The sequence below is a fragment of the Cariama cristata genome, unplaced genomic scaffold (assembly GCF_000690535.1).
Source record: "Cariama cristata isolate BGI_N322 unplaced genomic scaffold, ASM69053v1 scaffold10006, whole genome shotgun sequence".
Classification (NCBI taxonomy): domain Eukaryota; kingdom Metazoa; phylum Chordata; class Aves; order Cariamiformes; family Cariamidae; genus Cariama; species Cariama cristata.
Window position 1 is genome coordinate 29,177 of NW_009623805.1, and position 15,118 is coordinate 44,294.

Below are 15,118 nucleotides of genomic sequence, written 5' to 3' on the forward strand. Positions count from 1 at the left end.
CCCCTCAAGTTTTGAAAATGGCTGACAGTGTAGAAAATATGTTTTTTACCAACTGAGAACTGAACTTTCCCACCCCAGAAGTTAGACAGATTTCAATAAATTACAGAAAAATAGACCAGTTCAGGCACTGATGCTTATTAGATGAGACCAACAGCCTATCACATGCACCCCCTTGTCTCCCATAGTGCTGTGTGTCCCTCAATGTGGGGTAAACTCAAAGAAAGCAATGAAATGGAGGAATTTCCTTCCAGTATGTCTACTTAAAGTAGTAAATATTTCATAAGGTTTTTTTACCTAGGGATTTGAATTCCCGACACCTAACGAAAATAATGTGGAACTGGAATTTACTTATGACTTCAAAATTGAGGCAGTAAACGTCACATTTTCAGTGCTTTAAAGCCTACTGTTAAATAAGCACAGGAAGAGCATGAAAGTTTCAGTGAAGGAATTCCTTGGTGTTGCAGAGAATTTTGTGTTTGGGATTAGCTCCAAAACAACAAGAAATTGCTTACAGAACATCTGTACATATACATAGATACACGTTATATACGTCATATATATGTACTCACAGTACCCTTTTTACCTATGTCCGCACACACACACACAAATATTTATACAAACATATAGACATATGCACATGCAAACGTACGTATATCAGAAAGACGATACGGTCAGTATTGACTTACCTGGTTCACCAAGGGGAGTAGCTGGAGAGAAGTGAATAACTTTTTGGAGTTGTAGGTCCGTATATATACCTTCTTGAACTTCGGTCTTAGTTATACAACGTATCTTGTTGCATACATTATTCCTTCAATTGATGTAATTGGAGTCAGTGATTTTCATATTTTCGAAATTTGATATTATGACGCATATGTAATACCTTTAGAATTTCTTTCATCTTAAAAAAAGAAGAAATGGGCTCAGCACATTTCTAGTAAAATTACATGGAATTCTTTGTAGCTGGACGAATAGGAGTAATTCTGGGAGATGTTTGGACCATTACAGGTTGCGCAATCTGCTTGTAGGTACACTCCATTTGCTTGGCTTTTGCATCTATGGTGCAATACGCAGGGGAGAAAAGAGGTAGGCTTTTCTTTGGTGTGCCGAAACGTAGTGACGCTTCTATTGGGCATCATCATGACCCGTACGTACTGCCCAGTGATACTGGCAGGGATCTTTTGCCAGAAGATTTGTTTAATTTTTGTCTTCAGTTCTACAACAACTATTTTGAAGAAATTTTTCAAATGCCTTATTAATGTTCCCAAATATTTGTCCCTATTTTTGAATAATTTTTTAATATTTTTGCGTTTCATAAAACACATAATGCATCACCTTATTAGGACTTAGAAACAAGAGACCTTGATGTGTCTCGTAAGTGACCATATTATTAAATCTGGGGGTGTCTTTTGGTGAGAAACTATTAATATTTAAATACAGCAACACTTTGCAAATTGAAAACATTAATGAGTGTTTATGAAGTGCTTTGGCATTCAAAATTCTGAGGAAGCCTCAACATCCTGCTTGCTCATTATTACCCTTATTTTATATTCAAATTAATGTCAGAAATTAGGTGAAGGTCATACAAGGAGTTCTGCAGTAAACTCCAGCATTCCTTGCTGTTGTACCATATTTGACACTTGTAGTTGATTCTTTGCTAAGAAAATGTTAACACGGTTCCTTGGAAAACAGCGTTTAGTACATCTCACAAAATCCTTGTCATTTATTATTTTCCAGACCAAGTTCAGACTTGTATTCTTCACTTTGTTCTGCTGAACTCAAGCCCTCTAGTGAACTAAACTGCAAACAATGTTGTAGTTGTATTTCTGTCAAAAACATTCTTTCTGTTCATGCAGCAGCCTGACTTCTTTTTACCACGAACACTTTGGAGGAATGCAATTAAGATTTATTTGTAGTTCATGCCGATCCTGTCTCCTGAAGTCGCTATTGTAGTTTAATATAAAATACCTAAATATGTTTACACTTCCTTTAAAGAAGCAGCCTGTGCCATGGTGCATCAGAGTTTCCAGTGAACAGCAAATATTTTCAAACATGTGGGAAAGTTTTTTCCTTTTTTACTGAAAAATTTCTTTCTCCAATGGCTTTGGAAACTTAGAAACGCTTTTATATTATATAAATATAAATTTCAGTTTTGACAGTGAAGACAATAAAATGGTATCAGGAATGTAGTTGGCCCAGAAGATTTTAAGATGAAAGAAACCTGTAATATATGTGACATATGGGAGGCTGGGAACACACTAATAATCCCAAACAATGAAGAAAATTACATTAATTGAAGATATGACGTGTACAGGCAAATTTGTTTTCCAACCAATAAGACTACAAACCTTTTGAATACACAGGGCGTCTTAGATAAGCCAGGCAGGCAACGAAACGGTATAAAAAGGGCTCAGAGCTCAGGCTTCTCATCAGCTCTCTTGCCTTCCTCCTCCCGCTGAACTCGGTAAGCCTTTTCTCCACTCAGTCTCTTCATAAGGATTAGGAATTTCAGTTTAATAATTTGCGTTTAGGATTGTGGCTTCTCTGAAATGTAAGATTTCTCTCTACCTTGTGTCTGTGCTTACTGCATTGCAGGAACTGGTAGGTTCAAGTTTTAAAGCTGGGGTTGAAATTTTCCTGGTCCTGTTGGTACCTGGGGTACCTGGCCCTCCGATAAAGATTCCTGGTTATCAGGTCTGCAGAGCTGCATCCAGCAGAGGTAGAGAAGAGTTTCCCCACCGTGGCCTTCAGTGGGTTCCTCCATGAATCTTTACTTTAATGAAGGTCTTCAGATCTTTTTGGCAGGACAGCAGATGTTCTCATGTGTGCTAACGCTCCGTAGTTTCTTGCGTGTGCTGTCAGCATTTCCAGATGCCAATCAAAATTGATGTAAATTAATGAAATGGGACTTGGAGCAATGAATCCGAAAGCTGAAGTGTGTTGTTGTGGCAAACATCGGACACCTGACGCTTTCTTGAAGGATTTGGGAACGTAGAGCTCTATGCAAAGCTGATAGTCTAAAAGAAATTTGGGATTGCTAACTCCTAACAATTATTCTCAAAGAAAGATCCTGAAACAGCAGCAAGGAGGTTTTGCCCTGTAACAGGTATATTCCATAGTCAGTGCTTTCATCAATCTCAGCAAGTGAGAAAATAAACAAAATAGTTTAAAAACAGTGGATAAAAGAGAAAATTATAGAAATGGGATGTAATAAGGAGCTGAGGAATTTGATCATAGTTTTGCTTCTGTCTTTGATCTCACGGGGCCAGTGAAGAAGTCTTTGGGCCTGAGGCTGTTCCTGCCCCTGGAAGTATTTCTCACTTTTCCTTTCCTCCATGCTGCTGCATTTCAGGTTTGCCTCCATCGCAGAAAGATGACTTTCTTCCAAAACCAGTGCGACGATGACTGCTATTCTCCCTGCAATTATGGGAGCCTATACAGCTACCGGGGCTACGACTGTGGGATTCCCTGTGGCTACCGGGGCTATGGGGGCCTCTACGGCTACCGGGGCCTCTACGGGTTTGGGGATCGGTGCGGCTATAGCGGTCTGTACGGTTACCGGGGCATTTATGGCTCTGGGGACTGCTATGGCTATGGGGGTCTGTACAGTGGCTATAGGGGGTTCTCCGGCTCTGGGGACTGCTATGGCTACCCAGGCTTTTATTCCAACCGCTACGGTTACCCCTTTGGTTCACGATTCGGTCAAAGGTTCAGCTACGGAAGATGCTACCCCTGCTAAACCCAACAGGAATGTCGCTGAAATGAATATCAACCCAGGCCCGGCAAGCACAGATTAATGGTGAACCTTGGCAGCGACTGTCCTCGATGTGCAGAGCCGTGGTGACAGCAGCCACCCTCCACGGATGCTTTGAGTGCTCTGCGCTGCTGTTGAAGTGCTTGTGATGATTTATCTTTGCTCTGCTCTGTGTCTGCTTGCTCTCTTGCCACCCAAACTCTCCTCTTGATCAAAAGCTTGCTCCTCATTGATACTGCAGTTCTTTGTAAACTGGCTTTTGTTTGTTTGCAATGACGTACAAAACACTAACTCTGAATGAATGGGACAGGCAGGGTGTAATGTGTCTTTGGGAATGTAGTCTTTCAGTTCTGTATGCCTTTAAAAGTATGTCTGCCTTTCACACGTATTAAAAATTATACTGCATCAATACTGTATTTCTGGTTTTATTTTCCACTTACATTTCTTAGGTGTCTTGAAATCAATAGTAGCATGCAGACTGGGTGACAAAGTTATTAACTTTGTGTACTCAAGGGTTTGCTTATAGAGACTTGTCCTTCTCAAGCTGAGAACCATAGACTTTTGTAGCTGCAACAAACTTCACCTGTGTCTCTGGTTATGGATGTTTCTACAACTCCATGTTTTTGCTTGGTGTATTCCAAATAAATGGTTGATTTAAAATATTTCAGTGCTGCTGTCGGGCTAACATAATGTGGTTAGGACATGATCCATCACTGGCTGTGATCTGATATTGAAGACATCATAGGTAACTGCAAATGTGTGGACTCATCGGGTTTTTAATTTTGAAATAAGTTTGTGTTTTATATATTATCATAGACTCATTAAATTGGCCAGGTTGGAAGGGACCTGCAAAGATCAGGGTTGAAAGATTAGAGGTTCCCTGATGGACAAGTGGGAGGAATTTGCCCTTTGCAGTGTAAATAATTTGGTAGGAGATAGGGATATCCATTGGCCAGCACTTCTGAGGCACGGCAGCGGAGCGTTTTTGTCTGTCGGTTCAGGGAAGTGTACTCAGAGCCCACAATATGGAAGGAAGCGAAGTCATGACTGATTTTTACTGACTTTTTTTTTGCTCCCACTGAATGTTACAGGCAGAAGCTGTAGAACCTCTTGGTTCTACAACTGAGAGGCTGCAGCTGCATAAGGAGGAAGATGATGGCACTTTCTCACTGCTTCCCTGGCTGGGGCAGCTGGCAGACAAGAGCAACCAAAAATGCCCTGGGCAGACTGAGTACTATTTCTTTCTTTTATTTTTTATTTTTTATTTTCTTTTTAAGGACTATTTGCCTCTCTTTTTTTCCACTTTTCTTTCTGTCTTCTGGCTTTTACTCCCTGGACGTAGTGAATTATTGTAACTGCAACTATAGAAATGGATTTTGTTCTACCCAGTGTCTGTGTGGAAGATCAAGGCAATGTTTTGAGTTTTCATGTCCATCATTTCCAGACAGGAAAAGACACCACTTTCTCCTTGACATTTTTCCCATTGCTTTTAATACAGGTTTTTATTTTTTTTAACATTCCACTGGCTAGTAATGAACTTTGTCCGTTCTATTGGATTGTGACAGGAAACTGTGACTCTGGAACATTTGAATTTGATTTCCAGGAACAGGACAATATTCTGCTTACATGAACTTTTTTATATACGCTCTATAGAAGCCTGGAACTAATTATTTTCCATTTTAAAACATTATTACAAAGACTATTACAGCTCTATTATACTGAAATATGTTAACCTTGAATCTGGTAATAGTTTTGATTAAGTAAAGGGAGAAATTGTGGCATTTCTCCAATTTCTGAGGGGTAGAAGGGAAGAAAAGAGTCTATTTACTAGGACCAGATGCTCTGCACGTAGAGGGGTATGAAGTGCTTTGCCAGCGCTGGGGACAGAAAGTCCTTTCAGGATGCCACCCCTCTCAGTATATTCATATAAACTAGGGACAGAGGAAAGAAGACGGCTGGAACTCCATTTTTTTTTTTTCATGCATGAAAATTTTTATTGCAATAAGAAAAGGAGTTGGCACAGATAACAGAAAGATTATAGTTTTGGGATACTGGAAGAAGCTACAGAAGATGAGTCATTGCACTATGCTGTACAGAACATTCCTTTTTGTTGAAGCCATGTTGTTCATCCTTTAGGTACTTGTAAATCCAGATCAAAGGAGAGAACGTCGTAATACTTCTCCATTACACAGTACTGCAGCACCTTACTGGAAGCAGTTACTGAAAATGCAGATAACACAAAATGTAATTTTGCAGAAGTCCTTTAACACCACCGCAGCAACTGTAAGAAGCTTCAAACAAACTGCAGATCATTGTTCCCATTGCTGAAAGGGCATAAAGGGGTTTAAACGCAGAAGAATATCAAGAGAGAACTCACAGAAAGGAAGAAGCAGACAGAAAGAACAACAAATACAACAGCCAAGGAGTTTTAGAGAGCAGCCAAGCTCCCCGTTCTCAGCAACTTTAGCTGCCGTCACAGGGGCTCGGCGCTCCTGTAAATATTGCCTCTGCGGTTAGCCGTTCATCTTTGCTTGCCGGGTCGGGGTTGGTTCTTGTTGCAAGGATATTGCCACCGGGTTTAGCAGCAAGGGTAGCAGCACACAGAGCTGTAATTGCAGCAGGAGGGGTAGTAGTATCGGGTGGTGCAAGTGGTCCCGTAGCTGCAGCAGTCTCCGCAGCCGTACCTGCGCCGGTAGGTGCACAGGTAGCTGCAGGGGTTGCAGTAGCTGTAGGTCCGGGAGCGGCGCACGGTCCTGTAGCAGGGTGAGCAGCAGATGCTGTAGCATGGGTAACTGTAGCAGCAAGACATCTTGGTGTGATGGAGGGAGGCAGGCAAACCTGGAAGAAAGCAGCAGGTAAGGGGTAGGCTTAGCTTGTAGGAAGCGGTGGCTTGGTGGCAGAGTATGGTGGATTTGGAAATAAATATTGAGCTAATCCCTCAGTCTTTGGATGCGATTTTGGCTTCCACTCAGCCCCTTTCTGTACTCCCTCCTTGTTAGATTCAACCATGAGACACAGTTTCTATTCTTCTTAAAAATGAACATGGTACCCTGTATTTTTGGACTTTGGATACAGGAGGTTCAGCTTGCAGATACGCATCCAAACGTATGAGTTTGTGAGCGTTTCGTGTCCAAGCTCCCAGCACAGGCAGCTGAGGTCAATCCTGACCGTCCGTGGCTCAGGACACGTGTAGGTGTCCTAATGTCTCACCTGAACCCCACACAGCATTTTCAAAAGTTCTCAGAAGCATTCATACACAACATGATGAGTTCATTAAAGTCAGCCTCCTTGTCTGGTTTTAATCTCGGCATGTAAACTATTCCTTTTCTTGAGTAGCATTACTTTGTGCACTTTGTTAGTGCTGGTTCTAGCAAGAATACTGAAAATACTCTGCTGCACAGTGAAGAGCTAAGGTTTAAATCCTCTATTGCTGCACATCAAAGCTGCTCAAGTGACTTGAGAGACTAAAATTCATGTGACCTGTCCATATTCATTATTGCAACATCTTTCCGTCTAAAAGCCATTTCCACTTTGCGTAATATACGATTCTGCCCATCAACCAAAATTTCAGTGTTAAGTATCACCAAATAAAAGGAGAAAATTTCTGTTCTGTTTAAAAACCAAAAGAAGTAGAGCTGTTGCTTTCTCTGACATGAAGGCAAACCTCCTTACCAGGCTTCACATCACAATGATACCTGAACGTTCATTCATCAATGTCCCCACTTTTTAAACTGTACAGATTAAAAGCGTACAGGATAAAATACTTCTACCATTGTCACGAATCAGAGAATGCTAGTAGAGGACTTATTCCCCGGTTGAAGGAATCTCTATGAGAACGGGATCTGAACTTACCAAGTTCACCGAGGAGAGTAAACCAAGAGGAGCAGTGTGAGGAGTCTGGAGTTGCAAGCACTTTTATATGGTTTCTTAGACCTGTGGAAGTCGGTAAAATTCTCCATGCGCTTCCGTTGCCTGTTAGTCACAAAACAAATTTCGGAAGTACATCACCAGTCCAATTGCTATAATTGTTTTCCTCCACATTTAGGACAATTTTCAAATTCCTCTGGAAGCATATTGTGATTACACCCTGTGAGATCTTTTTCATCTAAAAACTTTCCAGGACAAATGGGTTTCTGGAAATTCACCCAAAGGAAAACTGTGAATGAAACTGGAGGATGCACAGAACAGTTCCAGCTGCACTGCCTGCTTAGCTGGGGAGTCCATAAACTCTTTCTTTATGTTATGGCCCTTCAAGGGAGGTGGATGCTTCATATTGTGGGGTGACGTAAAATACCTGGGGAGGAAAGAGGCATTATACCATGTGCTTAGGGCTTTTACCAACCATTTTGATTCATTTCCATCACAATTAATGACAGGCATTCCATTAATTCCTTTAGGTTCTTCTAGTGTCTATAATTTGGCATACGCACTATGAGAAGTTCAGGCCAAGGCGCAGGATCAATTAAATGAGCATCTGAGCAATGCGTCTAAGACTGGCACTCTGATTTTTTTCTTTTTTCTCCCTCTTTTTGGGACAAAGTTATTAGAAAATATTGCGTGAATCAATGTCTCATGATATCTCGCACACATATGAAACATTTATATGCGATACATATATGCATCTATAACACTGGGGTAAATATCGCTGCAGGATTGGGTAGCGCAGAACAAATCTGGGTTTCCTTTTGGTCTGCCACAGGGACTGCAGTAAAGAAAAAGTGGGAAAGCAGTCTTTTAGGAAGTCTGTGGAAGCCAGAAGGATGGAGACCACGCGTTCCTGACCGGTGGGAAGGATTTGCTGGGAGGGTAGCTAGAGACTCTGCTAGCAGTGAGGTGTGACCTATGAAGTCCCTTTCTTTGTAACGGGCTTTAATAGAATAAAAAGGCTGGTGAAGTGCTGTAAGTTGCCCACTGCAGAAAAGATTTTTCAAAGCCAGGAAAGGAGAAATCACTTCTCTGTTTTTTTGTGGTGGTATTATCCAGTGAGACACGGCTGTATCTCTGCCAGTCTACGCCAGGTGAGGACGACGACTGTAATGCCTTAGTTTTAATAAAGAGAAACATTGCTTAGCCCAGGGATTCTCTTCCCCATTCTGTTGTTTATTATACAACATTGAGGCACCTTTCAGCAACAAACCATTAATATTTAAATAATACAAACATTGCCAAAGTAACTCTTTAATGACTGTTTTGGAAGAGCATTGATACCAGAAATTCTGATGAGGGTCAGCATTTCTAGCATGTCTGTTATTATCCTCATTTAATATGCAAATGAGGAATGGCTCACTGCAATGAAGGTCATAAAAGGACGTATTTGTTGAGGGGAAAAGAAAAAAAAAAAGGGCTCTTGACTTTATGTCTTGCGCTCTGCTTCCTTTGGGAAGCCAGTGTTAGACGAGGTTGAAAACCAGCATCAATAAGATCTGTTGTAAAATAATATTTATAATTTTAAATTCTAAATACTCTGTTAACATCAGTCTTATAGAACTTAATTTACATTTGCTTTGGTACTATTCTGAAATAATTTTTTTATGGTATGAGCAGGTACAATGACAAGGTATAGAATAAGTGATTAATTTTTTCTCCCTCCTTTTTGTATATGTATGTAATAGTTACCCAAATGAATGCTGAACTTTTATAGATTTCCTGGGATTTGTTAGTGAACCAGACTGAAAGGAAATATTAAAGGTATAAAATAAAAGTCTTTAGGAAGAAGAGGAGAAAATATCTATTCTTTCTCAAATACAAAACTCAGTTTTACAGGCACAAATAGGAGGCAAAGAAAAATGGCACAAAATAGTTTTGCCTGCTCTGCTACTCTAGCAGTAGGAATTTTTTTTCTGAGAGAAGAAAGGGTACACTAGGTTTTATTTTTAAATGTATATTAGGTATACGTAAGCATACAAACTTTTATTTTCCTCCAGGAAATGCTGACATTATTCAGGCTACATACAAGTTTAATATGTTAAAAATTTCCCAAATACATTAATTTTAATTCTCAGTCATCTGTAGTCTGAATATCTGTCATTTTCTTGTCCATTCTGGTATCTCGATTTGGTAATTAAAACTGAGGATGACTCAAAAAGTTTTAAGATGAAAGAAACCCAAAATTTTTGCATTGTCATGTGGAGATGAGAACAGACTAATGATCCTTGACGTTGAAGAAACTAATTTTATTAATTGAAGTTATGACATGTGCAAAAAAAATTTAGGTTTTTTTCTGTTTGCACAGGTCAGAAAATCATAATTTCTGAGTGACCAAGCAACCTGTTGTGTGGTGGCTGAGGCCAGGTCCTCACAAACATCTGAGGAGCACTGGAATGGCCATTTGTTGTCCTGGAAAGTTAAACATACACATGAGATTTTTCAAAGTTACCTAACTGCTCAAAATCAATTGAATATTTTGATGTCCTAAATATTGAAAATCAGAAATTGAGCTTGGGAAGTGTGAATTCACTAACGCCTGCACTTCTGTACCTACAAACAAAAGTAATACAGGGAAGTGCCCTAAACAGACACACAGCAGCATTCAGTCAGTAGCTGGAAATATAATTTATAAAAAAATCTTGTTAGTTATAGAAAGAGGGAGTAAAATTCACAGAGGAAAATATATTAAGACATTAAGATATTTAAGACATTAAGACTCAGGAATGTTGCAGGTTTAAGTGTGTTAATTGCTATAAGATTTCAATTTCTTTTTGTCATCTTCAATTGTCAAATGATTTTTCCTATGTTATTCCTTCATTTGATGTATTTTTCCAGCTGTACTGTGGTAGAGTTTATATCAGAACTAACATAAATATTTTTAAAGTGTGTATTAAAAAGAACTTCTGAAAAAGTTAGTGAAAAATATTGCTATTTTCTCTCAAGATGGAGGTTTCTATTTTCTCTTTAAATTTTATCAAATGCGTAGTTATTTCATCTCCTATCACATCAGTAATAAGAATATATAGAAATAATACATGTAATTCTAAGTACATACAAATACGGTATATTTGTGTGTGTTTGTGTGTATTCATAAAAAATCCCATCATTTCTTGAGATGTGATCCATATTTCCTTATTTCTTCTGGCAGCATGCTATGACTGACAATATTTATTGAAAAAATTCAGGTAACTTCATTTTTTTAGAATAATGAATGGTATTTCATATCAGTTTAATTTTGTTTTCGCATTACAGACAAAATTTAAATCTGAACATTTTGAACACGTGAAAAAATAGACTGTACTAATTGAAAGACAAGCCATTTCCAATTTTTTTCTGTTACTCTGAAATAAGAAAGTCTACGATATACTACATCAACTGATAACTTCTCTTAAACTTTTAAAACAAATTTAGGCATAAACCAGAGCTGCTTTTAAATAAAAAAAATCAATACCTTCAGATGCTGAATTTGCACTTCATGACCAGTTGAGGGAAACATTGATTTACATTTTTAGACTGTTATATCGGATGAGAACATTTTCAGTAAAAATAAATTAATATAACAATTCAGCAGAGTGAACATGAAAAGCCTTTGTTAGTAGGTAATTTGTCCAAAATAATTTTCCAGAAGTACCTAGCATGTTCCCCTAGATCAGAATGGTGAATTTTCAAAGCAGGATTTGATGGATGTTTCTGGAAGCTCACCCAGGGACTCATGGGCTTGGTTTCTTCAGATTTCTCTTTTGCAGGCTCCTCTGCCAACCTCTTGAATAACCTGATGTATAAGTGTCTAGGTTCTGCTTCATTTCTATGCTCCGCTTTTACGTGGATGCAAATTCACATGAACCTCATTTCTGCAGGGAACTGTTCATACCCGGCACTTACGGGCTGACGCAAGAAACCCTACAGCGATCCCCTCCCTGGTGGTCTACCCGCCAGGGAAACGTCAGCACCCCAGTCCATAATTCTGCCTCCTACATGCAGGTTGGTGTTTGCTGGAGAGCTGAAGCTCCTGCAGACTGGGAGGAGAAACATTTCGTGTTGGAAATCACTTCCCAAACTCAGTCTTCTTGTGGCTCCAGATGGCTCCAGCCCGGGAACCATCCCAGTAGGTTGATCCCTTTGTCATCAAGCTGACAGGCACTTTTACTTTAAGCAACTCTTCTCCCTCCTCATCACGTGCCCTCTTGTTAATTATGGGGAAGAAGAGGCTTCCCCTCGAAGCCTCGCCTTATCTGGAATCTGCATGCTTCTCGTCTCCCTTTGTAAATCAGTTTTTGCTGATGGCAAAGGCTGGCAGACGCTTGCAGGGTGCGTGCTCGAAAGCCAGCCTGACCAGGGCAGAGGTGGGAAGGACTGAGCTCACAGCTCACACACACAGAGCATCAACAGCGCAAAGTAAACTGGTGGAGAAATGGCAATATTTAAACCTTGGTAGGCGTTGGGAAGAGGTGAATGTGAGCTCCCATGTGTTCTCCTACCAGGTATCTGTTTCAGAGCTGCAGAAATCTTAGGGAGTACGGCATTTTTGTCTCAGTGCATTTTGGATCCTCAAACTTGGTCTGGAATGGTGTCAGCAAGTATTGATATAATTTTCTTAAATCTTCACATTTCTAAGCTAGTATTTGGGAAATAGGCAGTGTTTTGGCATGTTTGGTGGAAGAGGAGCAGAGTTAAGACATGGCAGATGTGCGTTTTCAGGACTGTCTTGGAGGAGAGAGAAATTGAGGTGTTCAGTATGTCCTCAGTCACCTCAGGCTCTACAGGATGCTTGAAAGTGCAGATCTGAAAAGCTAGTGCCTCCTTATTTGCCATGTGTCAAGTAAATAATTAAAAAAGTCGAATATAAAAGAAAAAAAAAAACAACATTAAAGTATAACAGAAAGCAGTACTGCGATGCAACGTCTTTTAATGAGAATCAGAAGCACAGTATACAGCAGTTACAGCTTGTAGTAGTACAGAATAGGAGTATCCAGAGATTCACACATCCTTTAAACAAAGAGTTACTACATTTCACAGCAGATGCTTTTGGGACTGTGGTGGTGTTCGGTGAAGAGCAGAGCTGTCAGCACAGCGTAAGGAAAGATGAGGTATCTGCTCCGGTCTGCATCTCCTGTTGCAAAGCTACACATCAAAATACACAGTAAATTCACCAACAAAGGCCATAAAGGAAGAGTTGACCCTAAAAGTAGGTTATTCAAAATAGCTGCAAGACATTGAAGAGAGATGCTAAGCACTCAGGACCATTCCTGACCACAGTCACTGTCACGGGAGCTTAGCGAAAGTAAAACTCATACAGAAGCCATAAATCACTGTTTTGCCTTTAGTTTCCTATCTGGTCGTTATATGTCTGGGTTTAGCAGCGGTAGCAGGGGTAGCAGCTCCCAAAGTTGTATCTACGGGTGTAGCAAGAAGAGTAGGGGTAGCAGTAGCGGGAGCTGTAGGAGGGGCAGCAGTCCCGATAACTGCACAGGTCCCCATAGCCCCAGTTGCTGCAAGGGCTCCCACAGTCGTAGGTCTGGTATCTGCACACCGTCCTGTAGTTGCAGGGTGAGTAGCAGGCATCCTCACACTGGTTCTGGTAGTAGTAAGTCATCTTGGTGCGATGGAGGGAGGCAAGTCTGAAACACAGCAGAAGAGAAGGTAAGGTCTGCCCAAAGACCAAGTGGCAGCTTGCTACTTCTAGCAAACCCTGCGTAAGCATGGAAAAGAGGGAGAGGAGAGAAGGGCAAACACGGGAACCAACTGGACATCTCCATTCAAGGCTGTACCCCATCTCCTTCTTGCCCAACTCACTCCTTTCTGTTTTCCCCCCCTTCTTTTCTCCAGAAAAATATTTTATGCTGCTTTTCTTGTTGCCATTGCTTAGAATTGGCAGTCTGGATTCAGACAGGATTTTAGAGAGGATATGGTTAGGATTAAATTGTCTATCTCAGTGTTCAATGTTTCTCTAAAAACCATAAGTGAACAGACAGTAGTTCAGGAATGAATTCTGCCATTTTTTGCTGTCGAGACAAGGCACCATGGAAGAAATTCTTCCCTTGTGCAAGTCATCAGTACTCTGCTAAAAAAAGTAGCTTGTTTGTTTGGACCCTTGTCCAAGCCTTAATTACCAATTGAATATATACTTGCCTCTTGTTCAAAATAATTGAAAAAATGTAGTGCATTGCCTGCTTCAAAATAAAAAAGCCTGAAATGCTTCAATATATCATAAAATAAGGTAACTTCTCATAGTGCATGGCTAGATAAGACCACCTTCTAAGCTTATGTGGGCGTCTTAATATCCCATTTTTAACAAAGAAGAATTATACTTGCATGGCTGTGAAATTAAAGTCTAACTGCCATCTGTATAGCAATATAGCAAAAACACAGCATCTACACAGCAATAAAGACACTGTAGTAAGTCTGACTTACCACGCTCAGTGAGAACGTAAGTCCAGAGATGCGAGTAGAGAGCCGTGAATTTCTCTCCCTTTTATATATTTATCTGACCAAGCCTACTGTGTTTTAAATTCATATTCATCACAAAACAAATTTACTTATGCACGTCATTCCTTCAGTTGATGTAATTGTTTTCCTTGGTTTGTGACTATTAGTCAGTTCTTGGCTTCCAAAAACATGACATTGCATTGCAGTTTTCTTTCATGTTCAGACTTCCTGGGTCAATTATATTTGTAGAATTGGTGTGGTGAAATCTGAGTTATAACAGGAAAGGGAAGGAAGGATATTGAGAGCAGAATTGATTGACGTTCGCAATCCAAATTTTGGAGGAATGGACAAATTTCAGTGTATGAAGCCTGCAATGACTCTGGATTGGTTTGAGAAAGAAAGAATTTCAAATTTTTTTCAGAAATAATAATCCCTGGAAAACATTATTTGTTTGGTTTTATTTCAAAATTACATTTTTATGCCAGAATATTGGCATTATTTGTATTTATAATTTTGTTTGTACTATTTCCAGCTTAAAAGCAGAACTACAAGAAAGGTGTTTGGATTAGAGGACAAGTCTGGTCTGTACTTTGCTGCTGTCAAATATGCATGGATGTGCTAATTGTATACTGTGACCTGCCACGGGACAGTCATTCTGTAGAAAATTCGATTTGCTTGCTTGCTATGCTCTATCAATTACGTTTACCAAACTTCAACAGCCACCTCCTAAGTCTACACAGAACAAAACTGGGGTCTTTTTTGGTGTAAGAATGGTGGAAATATTTTTGAATAAGATAAGGTGTTGGTGACGAGACTTTAAGAGACCCGTAAAGCAGGTAGCAATCGATAATGGATCTAAAGACTTTCAAGCAGAAATAATGATATTTGAAATTTCCAAGCTTTGCATCTTATATGAAATAAACTTATGAACTCAATCTTCTGGTGAACCAACCCAAGTGAGGCAGATTTAATTGGATCCAAAAATATCTGCTTAGTGATTGTTTACACTTAGAT